This window comes from Pristiophorus japonicus, unplaced genomic scaffold, assembly GCF_044704955.1.
Source record: "Pristiophorus japonicus isolate sPriJap1 unplaced genomic scaffold, sPriJap1.hap1 HAP1_SCAFFOLD_236, whole genome shotgun sequence".
Taxonomy (NCBI): Eukaryota; Metazoa; Chordata; class Chondrichthyes; family Pristiophoridae; genus Pristiophorus; species Pristiophorus japonicus.
The window spans coordinates 52,426-64,984 of record NW_027252079.1 but is presented as its reverse complement, the minus strand read 5'-3'; the positions used below and the strand labels follow the sequence as shown (position 1 = coordinate 64,984).

Below are 12,559 nucleotides of genomic sequence, written 5' to 3'. Positions count from 1 at the left end.
CACCGGACCGCCCCTGGCCAATCAGTGCCGCCGGGAGGCGGGGTTTGCGGCCATGATTTGGGTTGAGCGAGGCTCGCGCTCGGAGCTTGGCGGTTGGGTTGAAATATTTGAATGTTTAACGGGCGGTGACCTTTGCCCCTGTGTTCCACTCCAGGACATTGTGACGTATTTACTGAGGCGGCCGAGAGCTCGGGCCTTACACTAAACATCCGTAAGACAAAGGTCCTCCAGCAGCCTGTCCCCGCCGCACAGCACTGCCCCCCAGTCAGCAAGGTCCACGGCGCGGCCCTGGACACCGGGGACCATCCCCCAAACCTCGGGAGTCTCTTATCAACAAGGACAGGCATTGACCACCAGATCCAACACCGCCTCCAGTGCGCCAGTGCAGCCTTCGGCCGCCTGAGGAAAAGAGTGTTTGAAGACCAGGCCCTCAAACCTACCATCAAGCTCATGGTCGACAGGGCTGTAGTAATAGCCGCCCTCCTGTATGGCTCAGAGACATGGACCATGTACAGCAGACAGCTCAAGTCGCTGGAGAAATACCACCAACAATGTCTCCGCAAGATCCTGCAAATCCCCTGGGAGGACAGACGCACCAACGTTAGCGTCCTCGACCAGGCCAACATCCCCAGCATTGAAGCACTGACCACACTCGACCAGCTCCGCTGGGCAGGCCACATTGTCCGCATGCCAGACACGAGACTCCCAAAGCAAGCGCTCTACGCGGAGCTCCGTCACGGCAATCGAGCCAAATGTGGGCAGAGGAAACGTTACAAGGACACCCTCAAAGCCTCCCTGATGAAGTGCAACATCCCCACTGACACCTGGGAGACCCTGGCCAAAGACCGCCCTAAGTGGAGGAAGTGCATCGGGAGGTTGTTGAGCACTTCGAATCTCAACACCGCGAGCGTGAAGTGGTCAGGCACAGGCAGCGGAAGGAACGTGTGATAATTCAGTGCCACCCACCACTTCCTCCGACGAATATCTGTTCCACATGTGACAGGGTCTGTGGCTCTCATATTGGACTGTTCAACCACCAAAGATCTCATATTTTAGGAGTGGAAGCAAGCCTTCCTCGATTCCGAGGGACTGCCTATGAAAAAAAAGAGGGATTGGCGGGACAACAACAACAACTTGTCTTTATATAGCGCATTTAACGCAGTAAAACGTCCTCTGGCGCTTCACAGGAGGGTCACAGATTGTTTTGTCTATTCCGGGGCAGATCTGCGATTGTCACCGAACTAATCTGCCTCCCACAATATCTACAGAATCCTGGGAATACCCGCAACCTCCCCGAGAATAGTCTTCATCATCATCGGCGGTCCCTGGAACCAGGATGACTTGCTTCCACATGGGTTCGCAGATGTTTCAATGAAGGAGCCGATATTCCAGTCCTGAACTCCAATTGAAGGGTGGAAGATGCCTGTGCCTGGATTGTTTTAACGTGTGGTGACCGTCTCACACCAGCCACCACACAGGATTGACAGAGCTCGGCCTTTATCCAGTGGCAAGGGTTAACCAGGACGGCAGGAGATCTGCTTTGCTGCAAGGACCTAGTGCGCACACATATCGCAGTGTGGGCAGGTCCGTGCTGCCCCTGGGCTCTCGGCTCTTCTGGGCCCCGTACCCTCATTCATCAGACCTCCGCCACGATTTTTCACCGTTCCTCCGCCATGATCTCTCACTGTTCCTCCGCCACGATCTCTCACCGTTCCTCCACCACGATCTCTCACCGCACCTCCGCCACGAACTCTCACCGCACCTCCACCACGATCTCTCACCGTACCTCTGCCACGATCTCTCACCGTTCCTCCGCCACAATCTCTCACCGTTCCTCCGCCACGATCTCTCACCGTTCCTCCGCCACGATCTCTCACCGTACCTCCGCCACGATCTCTCACCGTACCTCCGCCACGATCTCTCACCGTTCCTCCGCCCCGACCTTCCCGCTCCTCCGCCACGATCTCTCACCGTTCCTCCGCCCCGACCTTCCCGCTCCTCCGCCACGATCTCTCACCGTACCTCCGCCACGATCTCTCACCGTTCCTCCGCCACGATCTCTCACCGTTCCTCCGCCCCGACCTTCCCGCTCCTCCGCCACGATCTCTCACCGTTCCTCCGCCACGATCTCTCACCGTACCTCTGCCACGATCTCTCACCGTACCTCTGCCACGATCTCTTACCGTTCCTCCGCCACGATCTCTCACCGTACCTCCGCCACGATCTCTCACCGTACCTCCGCCACGATCTCTCACCGTACCTCCGCCACGATCTCTCACCGTTCCTCCGCCACGATCTCTCACCGTTCCTCCGCCACGATCTCTCACCGTACCTCCGCCCCGACCTTCCCGCTCCTCCGCCACGATCTCTCACCGTTCCTCCGCCACGATCTCTCACCGTTCCTCCGCCACGATCTCTCACCGTTCCTCCGCCCCGACCTTCCCGCTCCTCCGCCACGATCTCTCACCGTTCCTCCGCCCCGACCTTCCCGCTCCTCCGCCACGATCTCTCACCGTACCTCCGCCACGATCTCTCACCGTTTCTCCGCCACGATCTCTCACCGTTCCTCCGCCCCGACCTTCCCGCTCCTCCGCCACGATCTCTCACCGCTCCTCCGCCACGATCTCTCACCATTCCTCCGCCACGATCTCTCACCATTCCTCCGCCCCGACCTTCCCGCTCCTCCGCCACGATCTCTCACCGTTCCTCCGCCACGATCTCTCACCATTCCTCCGCCCCGACCTTCCCGCTCCTCCGCCACGATCTCTCACCGCTCCTCCGCCACGATCTCTCACCGCTCCTCCACCACGATCTCTCACCGTACCTCCGCCACGATCTCTCACCGTACCTCCGCCACGATCTCTCACCGTTCCTCCGCCACGATCTCTCACCGTACCTCCGCCACGATCTCTCACCGTACCTCTGCCACGATCTCTCACCGTTCCTCCGCCCCGACCTTCCCGCTCCTCCGCCACGATCTCCCACCGTTCCTCCGCCACGATCTCTCACCGTTCCTCCGCCCCGACCTTCCCGCTCCTCCGCCACGATCTCTCACCGTTCCTCCGCCACGATCTCTCACCGCTCCTCCGCCACGATCTCTCACCATTCCTCCGCCACGATCTCTCACCGTTCCTCCGCCACGATCTCTCACCGTTCCTCCGCCACGATCTCTCACCGTTCCTCCGCCACGATCTCTCACCGTTCCTCCGCCACGATCTCTCACCGTTCCTCCGCCACGATCTCTCGCCGCTCCTCCACCACGATCTCTCACCGTTCCTCCGCCACGATCTCTCACCGTTCCTCCGCCCCAACCTTCCCGCTCCTCCGCCACGATCTCTCACCGTTCCTCTGCCCCGACCTTCCCGCTCCTCCGCCACGATCTCTCACCGCTCCTCCACCACGATCTCTCACCGTTCCTCCGCCACGATCTCTCACCATTCCTCCGCCCCGACCTTCCCGCTCCTCCGCCACGATCTCTCACCGTTCCTCCGCCACGATCTCTCACCGTTCCTCCGCCACGATCTCTCGCTGCTCCTCCGCCACGATCTCTCGCCGTACCTCCGCCACGATCTCTCACCGTTCCTCCGCCACGATCTCTCACCGTTCCTCCGCCACGATCTCTCACCGTTCCTCCGCCACGATCTCTCACCGTTCCTCTGCCACGATCTCTCACCGTACCTCCGCCCCGACCTTCCCGCTCCTCCGCCACGATCTCTCACCGTTCCTCCGCCCTGACCTTCCCGCTCCTCCGCCACGATCTCTCACCGTACCTCCGCCACGATCTCTCACCGTACCTCCGCCCCGACCTTCCCGCTCCTCCGCCACGATCTCTCACCGTACCTCCGCCACGATCTCTCACCGTTCCTCCGCCACGGTCTCTCACCGTACCTCCGCCACGGTCTCTCACCGTACCTCCGCCACGATCTCTCACCGTTCCTCCGCCACGATCTCTCACAGTTCCTCCGCCCCGACCTTCCCGCTCCTCCACCACGATCTCTCACCGCTCCTCTGCCACGATCTCTCACCGTTCCTCCGCCCCGACCTTCCCGCTCCTCCGCCACGATCTCTCACCGTACCTCCGCCACGATCTCTCACCGTTCCTCCGCCACGATCTCTCACCGTACCTCCGCCACGATCTCTCACCGTTCCTCCGCCACGATCTCTCACCATTCCTCCGCCACGATCTCTCACCGCTCCTCCGCCACGATCTCTCGCCGCTCCTCCGCCACGATCCCTCGCCGCTCCTCCGTCCCGATCTCTCGCCGCTCCTCCGTCCCGATCTCTCACCGTTCCTCCGCCACGATCTCTCACCGTTCCTCCGCCACGATCTCTCACCGCTCCTCCGCCACGATCTCTCGCCGCTCATCCGCCCCGACCTTCCCGCTCCTCCGCTGTACCTGGACCCCGCCGATGTTCCTGCCCACGCTCCAAACTGTGACCTGGATTTTGATGATGTCATCCAGTCGCCCACCTCGAAGCCGTCGCACACTTGTAGCAGCTCACTCTGGAAGCTGCAGTGGTATGCTCTTTTATCCTCCTGACCCACGATAGTCTTTTTTTTCCTTCAAAAATATACTTTATTTATATAAAATTTTCACAGTACATTGGAAAATAGTTCAGTACCTTGCGGTTAGCAATTCCATACAATTCGTTTGGATGCTGACAGCAGTTCCATACGATGCACTAGCGTGCATTTCATTTCAAGGTACAGTTTAGTACAATCCGTAAATCATGTTACATGTACTACTGTGCAAATAAGGGTATTACATGGAGAAGATAATAACAGGTTTACATTACATTCCGGGATACATTTCAATACCGATCACGAATCACGTTACATGTAGCACTATGCAGATGAAAGCAGTACATGGAACGGATGAGAATATGTCCTCTCACAGGTCAGGGTGACCCACGATGTCCCAGGACCCATGCTGCTCTTTTATCCTCCCGACCTGCGGTGGTGTCCTCTCGCAGGTCGGGGTGGCCCGCGATGAATGAATGCCCCGGGAATAAGTTGCCCTGATATTGACGCTCAGATTGTAATTATTTCTCTGGTGCCCAACTTTAATATTCTCCTGAAAGTCCCACTGCAATCCAGTTCCAGTTCCATTGAGGGTGTAAAAGAAAAGATAGCCATCCGTGGCTAACTAAAGAAATAAAGGACGGTATCCAATTAAAAACAAAGGCATACAAAGTGGCCAAAACTAGTGAGTGAACAGAAGATTGGGAAGTTTTTAAAAGTCAGCAAAGAATGACTAAAAAAATCATTAAGAAAGGGAAGATAGACTATGAAAGTAAACTAGCACAAAATATAAAAACAGACAGCAAGAGTTTCTATAGGTATATAAAAAGGAAAACAGTGGCTAAAGTAAATGTTGGTCCCTCAGAGGACGAGAACGGGAATTAGTGATGGGGAACAAAGAGATAGCAGAAACTCTAAACAAATATTTTGTATCAGTCTTTAAGGTAAAGGACACAAGCAATATTCCAACAGTGGATAGTCAAGGGGTTTTCGGGGGGGTGGGGGAAAGAACTTATCACAATCACTAAGAAGTAAGATAATGGGACCTGATGACTTGCATCCTACGGTCTTAAGAGAAGTAACGGCAGGGATAGTGGATGCATTGGTTACAATTTACCAAAATTCCCTGGACTCTGGGAGGTCTCAGCAGATTGGAAAACTACAAATGTAACGCCCCTATTTAAAAAAGGAGGCAGACAAAAAGCAGGAAACTAGGCCAGTTAGCCTAACATCTGTGGTTGGGAAAATGTTGGAGTACATTATTAAAGAAACAGTCGCAGGATATTTGGAAAAGCATAATTCGGTCAGGCAGAGTCAGCGTGGATTTATGAAGGGGAAGTCATGTTTGACAAATTTGCTGGAATTCTTTGAGGATGTAACAAACATGGTGGATAAAGGGGAACCAGTGGATGTATATTTGGACCTCCAGAAGGCATTTGACAAGGTGCCACATAAAAGGTTACTGCGCAAGATAAAAGTTCACGGGGTTGGGGGTAATATATTAGCATGGATAGAGGATTGGCTAACAGAAAACAGAGAGTCGGGATAAATGGTTCATTCTCGGGTTGGCAATCAGTAACTAGTGGGGTGCCGCTGGGACCCCAACTATTTACAATCTATATTAACAACTTGGAAGAAAGGACCGAGTGTAACGTAACCAAGTTTGCTGACGATGCAAAGATGGGATAAAAAGCAATGTGTGAGGAGGACACAAAATACCTGCAAAACAATAGACAGGCTAATGAGTGGGCAAAAATTTGGCATAATGTTGGAAAGTGTGAGGTCATGCACTTTGGTAAAAAAAAAATCAAAGAGCAAGTTATTATTTAAATGGAGAAAAATTGCAAAGTGCTGCAGTTCAATGGGACCTGGGGGTATTTGTGCATGAAACACAAAAGGTTAGTATTCAGGTACAGCAAGTGATCAGGAAGGCCAATGGTATCTTGGCCTTTACTGCAAAGGGGATGGAGTATAAAAGCAGGGAAGTCTTCCTACAATTGTACAGGGTATTGGTGAGGCCACACCTGGAATACTGCCTTGGTTTCCATATTTACGAAAGGATGTACTTGCTTTGGAGGCAGTTCAGAGAAGGTTCACTAGGTTGATTCCGGAGATGAGGGGATTGACTTACAAGGAAAGGTTGAGTAGAATGGGCCTCGACTCATTGGAATTCAGAAGAATGAGAGGTGATCTTATCGAAACGTATAAGATTATGAGGGGGCTTGACAAGGTGGATGCAGAGAGGATGTTTCCACTGATAGGGGAGACTGGAACTAGGGGGCATAACCTTAGAATAAGGGGCCGCCCATTTAAAACTGAGATGAGGAGAAATTTCTTCTCTCAGAGGGTTGTAAATCTGTGGAATTCGCTGCCTCAGAGAGCTGTGGAAGCTGGGACATTGAATAAATTTAAGACAGCGGTAGACAGTTTCTTAACCGATAAGGGATTAAGGGGTTATGGGGAGCGGGCAGGAAAGTGGACCTGAGTCTATAATCAGATCAGCCATGATTGTATTAAATGGCGGAGCAGGCTCCAGGGGCCTTACGGCCTACTCCTGCTCCTATTTCTTATGTTCTTATGTAAAAGGCCGATGATAATCAGCCCTTGATAAATCGACTGACTGTGGCAGATCGGGATGTGATCTTTGGGTTTGAGCTTCCCGTGTGCTAATCTTCTCCTTCTAACACCCTGTAAAAGGAGTTTACAAAAGTCATCACTGTAAGTACAGGATAGAACTTCAGAACATTCTCTCCTTCTTGTTCCTGTCCCATGGGCCATGCAGCGCCGATACACCTGGGTAATCTGGGCCTGTCACTGATGATAAAACCCGCAGCTCCCGCCCCGCTGGACACACACGTGACAACCAATGGGCCAATGGTTTTCCTGCTGCCCTCCACGCACCTGGTGCCAGGCTCAATACATGGCCATCCTGTGGTGTTGGTGCACTCCCCGCGTCCGCCACCCCCCACCACTGTTGCCAGGCTCAATACTCGGCCATCCTGTGGGGTTTGTGCCCTCCCCTGGTGCCAGGCTCAATACTCGGCCATTCTGTGGGATTTGTGCCCTCCCCTGGTGCCAGGCTAGATACACGGCCATCCTGTGGGGTCGGTGCCCTCCCCTGGTGCCAGGCTCGGTATACGCCCATCCTGTGGAGTCGGTGCCCTCCCCTTGTGCTAGGCTCGGTATATGGCCATCTTGTAGGGTTTGTGCCCTTCCCTAGTGCCAGGCTACCGCGGTATACACCCATCCTGTGGGGTCGGTGCCCTCCCTTTGTTCCAGGCTCGGTATATGCCATCCTGTGGGGTGGGTGCCCTCCCCTGCTGCCAGGCTCGGTATACACCATCCTGTGGGGTCGGTGCCCTCCCGTGGTGTCAGGCTCGGTATACGCCCATCCTGTGGGGTGGGTGCCCTCCCCGACATGACATCATAGAGACTGCGTTGCCAGGTTACTGTGTCACACAGCTCGCGTTGCTGGGGTTTGACGTCACACAGCTCGCGTTGCTGGGGTTTGACGTCACACACCCCTTCTTACCGGGTTGTGACGTCACGCAGTCATGCTACCGAATTGGTGACGTCATTGGTGCTGAGTGAGTGGCGGCGCGGGTTCGAATCGTAGCACGTAGCAAGCCGCCTCCGACTGTGGGAGTGGGCGGGGTAAATGGCAGAAACAGGGCCGCGATTGGTGGGCGGCCTGTCAATCAGGTCAATCAGCCAATTGCAGGGGCGGACAACGCCTCCCTGTGCGCGCTGTGAGGCGGCACTGCGCATGTGCGGGATCCCCGCAGGCTGGCCTTTGGTGAAGGTAAACAAAATGGCCGAAAGTGAGCGGAGCTGAGCGGCACCGGGGGGGGGCCGAGGGAGAGTGTCCCGGGGGGGAGAGGGGGCCGAGGGAGAGTGTCCCGGGGGGGAAGGTGAGTGTACCAGGCGGGTGGGGAGGGGAGGAGGGCAAAAGAGACACACGGGCGCACAGACTGACACAGGAGGCACACCCCCAGAATGACTGGGGAGGGAGGAGACAGACCGGGTGTGAGAGTGGTGGGGGTTCCTGGGAAAGCTGACGGACTCCTGTAATTGTCCCCCACTCCTCTCCCCCTCCCATCCCCTTTCCTCCCCCTCCCCTCGGCCTCTCGTCACCGGGGCCCAGTGAGATCAGACAGTGTGTAACCCGGGGGCCCAGTGAGATCAGACAGTATGTAACCCGGGGGCCCAGTGAGATCAGACAGTGTGTAACCCAGGGCCCAGTGAGATCAGACAGTGTGTAACCCGGGGGCCCAGTGAGATCAGACAGTGTGTAACCCGGGGGCCCAGTGAGATCAGACAGTGTGTAACCCGGGGGCCCAGTGAGATCAGACAGTGTGTAACCCGGGGGCCCAGTGAGATCAGACAGTGTGTAACCCGGGGGCCCAGTGAGATCAGACAGTGTGTAACCCGGGGGCCCAGTGAGATCAGACAGTGTGTAACCCAGGGGCCCAGTGAGATCAGACAGTGTGTAACCCGGGGGCCCAGTGAGATCAGACAGTGTGTAACCCGGGGGCCCAGTGAGATCAGACAGTGTGTAACCCGGGGGCCCAGTGAGATCAGACAGTGTGTAACCCGGGGGCTCAGTGAGATCAGACAGTGTGTAACCCGGGGGCCCAGTGAGATCAGACAGTGTGTAACCCGGGGGCCCAGTGAGATCAGACAGTGTGTAACCCGGGGGCCCAGTGAGATCAGACAGTGTGTAACCCGGGGGCCCAGTGAGATCAGACAGTGTGTAACCCGGGGGCCCAGTGAGATCAGACAGTGTGTAACCCGGGGGCCCAGTGAGATCAGACAGTGTGTAACCCGAGGAGATTTCTGGTGATTTTCTGTAAGCCCAGATGGGCGGGACAGAGATCTGAGGAAAAGGATAAAATCAAACAGAAATACTGGACATATACTTTTCTGAAACTTTGGAAAAACACTTTACATTACATTCCACTTCACAACATTAATCTTCTAATTTTCTGCCCTGTGATAATTAGATCCCGGTGAATGGCGGAGTGATTGAAAAAGTTCCACAGCTGGAAGGAAACAGGGATTGTGGACTGAGGAACAACAGCAGGTGAACCAGCACAGGATTGTGAGAGCACCAACCAGTGAGCCCCTTCCGATTGAAAGCGCTTCAATAGATCGACTGGGGAGAAAGGTAAGAGAAAGTGCCATTTACTCAGATACACACCGGTCCTGTAGACAGTACACACAGGTTACAAGGTAAGACAGGAAATGAGACACGGGGAGACTAACCACCGAGTACAATTATCCAGCATGAGGCCGTGCAATGGGATGTGAAGTGAGATCAGTTTCTGTCTCTAAACACAGTCACAGTGAATCTTGTGTGTGTTTTAGAGTAAAGGGCTTTGATCTAAGAGGTGACTCCAGTTTGAGGCAGAGCCCAGCAGATGGACCGGTCTCTGTACATTAGGTGCGGCTGAACTCTCACCGACACCATCAGATCTCAATGTTCAAATATTTCCCATCTGGTGAGAAAGCCAATGGAAAGATTGAACCGGAAGCACATCGTCAATTCACTGATCACGGTGCACAGACCCATCTGAAAGACCAGCACGACCCATCTGAAAGACCAGCACGGCCTATCGCCCACAGAATCAATTATTCATTCATGAACATTTAGAATGATAAGAAAATATATTGATAATGACTTTATATTGATAATTACTAATATTGAAGCATTGATCACTAGAGATACATAGTATTCTAATATACTGAAACACAGATATGGGGAGTTGCAATTTATTGATTGGCATCGTACTTGACCCCGAGATGAACTTCCGAACCCATATTCTCTCAATCACCAAGTCCGCTTACTTCCACCTCCATAACATCGCCGGTCTCTGCCCCTTCCTCAGTTCATCTGCTCAAACCTTCATCCATGCCTCTGATTGGCCTCATACCTCACACTCTCCGTAAACTTAAGCTTAAACTTTGGGGGCATAGTTTTAAGGTGGTTGGTGGAAGGCTTAGAGGGGATTTGAGTGGGGGTGGGCTTCTTTATGCAGAGGGTTTTGGGGATCTGGAACTCACTGCCTGGAAGAGTGGTGGATACAGAAACCCTCACCACTTTTAAGAGATGGTTGGATGGGCACTTAAAGTGCCGTAACCTGCAGGGTTACAGACCGAGAGCTGGTAATTGGGATTAGACTAGATCACTTCTTGTTGGCTGGCGCAGATATAATGGTAAGTGCTGCAGGGAATCGAATATGGCCAGGGTGATCTGGACTAGTTTCGATCACCTGGATGGGTGGGAGAAAAATTTTCCCACATTTTCTTTCCCTAAATTGGCCTTGGTTTTTACCTGTTTTTTTGCCTCTCCCAGGACATCACATGGTTCTGGTTGGGGTGGAGTGTAGAATGTTTCGGTGCAAGGGGTGTCGCAGTTCTATGAGGTGGGCTGGGTGCTATTTACCTTTCCACCATTGTTCATTCTTCATAGGTTTATCTGTAACCTTCAGGGCTGCTGACCGAGGGCCGTGCGGCTCTTTGTCGGTCGGCGCAGACACGATGGTCTGAAATGGCCGCCTCCTGTGCTGTAAATTTCTATGTTTCTTCAACACTTCTGCCCGTATCCTTACTCAAGAACACAAGAAGTAGCAGCAGGAGTTGGCCATACGGCCCCTCCCATCTACTCCGCCATTCAGTAAGATCTCTATTCGATAGAGAATTTTAAAGATTCACAACTCTGAGTGAAGAAATAGCTCCTCCACATAGTCTTAAATGACCGATCTCTTATCCTAATACATAGGAACCCTAACTCGAGACGATCAAGCCCTTGTCAATTCCTCTCAGAATTTTATATGTTTCAATGATATCACCTTCTGTTCTTCTGAACTCCAGAGAATATAGGCCTATTCTACTCAATCTGTCCTCAGCCCTCTCATCCCAACTTGTACCAATTTCCGTTCACCCATCACCCCTGTGCTCGCTGAACTACATTGGCTCCTGGTCCATCAGTGCCTCGCTTTCAAAATTCTCATCCTTGTTTTGAAATCGGTCCAGGACCTTGCCCCTATTGCTGTAACCTCCTCCAGCGTGACCATCCTCAGATCTTTGCATTCCTCCAATTCTGGCCTCTTGAGCAGCCCCAATTTTCAGCAATATTGGTGGCCGTACCTTCAGCTGCTGAGGCCAAAAGCTCTGGAATTCCTCCCTAAACCTCTCCACCTTTAAAATGCTCCTTAATACCTAGCCTTTTGGACCAGCTTTCAGTCACCTGTGCTAATATTTCCTTACGTGACTGGGTGTCAAATTTTGTTTGCTAACAGTCCTGTGAAGTGCCTTGGGACATTTTACTGCATTTAAGGCACGATATAAATGCAATTTGTTGCTGATAACTGAAGATATTTCGAATTGTAATATAACGAAATTACATGCATGGGGAATTGCAATAGATTGATAACTGCAGAGGAAGAGGATTTTTATGTATTGCTAATAGCGTGCATTCTTTTAATGTGAGGTGGCCCTTGCACATTAGCTACCACACGGGCTTGGCAGAGCAAGGTCTTAGTCCAATGGCAAGGGATCGAAGATGACTGGAGACCAGGCTCTGCTGCACGTTTCCTCTGGCACTGACTCTCACTGGGATACAGTTTCCTCTGGCACAGTCTCTCACTGGGGTACAGTTTCCTCTGGCACTGACTCTCACTGGAGTACAGTTTCCTGTGTCACCGATTCTCTCTGGAATACAGTTTCCTGTAGCACTGATTCTCACTGGAATACAGTTTCCTCTGGCACTGACTCTCACTGGGATACAGTTTCCTGTGTCACTGACTCTCACTGGGATACAGTTTCCTGTAGCACTGACTCTCACTGGGGTACAGTTTCCTCTGGCACTGACACTTACTGGGGCACAGTTTCCTCTGACACTGACTCACTGGGGTACAGTTTCCTCTGGCACTGACTCTCACTGGGGTACAGTTTCCTCTGGCACGGACTCTCACTGGGGTACAGTTTCCTCTGGCACGGACTCTCACTGGGGTACAGTTTCCCCTGGAACGGACT

General features: G+C 53.2%; 1 protein-coding gene across 10 annotated transcripts in view; it reads left to right on the top strand.

The window, feature by feature from the left end:
• The first annotated feature begins 423 nt into the window (after nt 1-423).
• The window catches only part of LOC139245789 (zinc finger protein 239-like), a 64,545-nt gene continuing 52,409 nt past the window's right edge, over nt 424-12,559 (top strand). For 8 of the 10 annotated variants that reach the window (XR_011590098.1, XR_011590095.1, XR_011590097.1 and 5 more), the window contains exon 1: nt 9,265-9,689. The gene's annotated coding sequence lies outside the window, so the exon portion shown is untranslated. Of the gene's footprint in view, nt 1,005-8,329; nt 8,344-9,264; nt 9,690-12,559 lie in introns of those variants that run through there. The other 2 variants (XM_070871296.1, XM_070871297.1) reach the window with 2 other exon arrangements.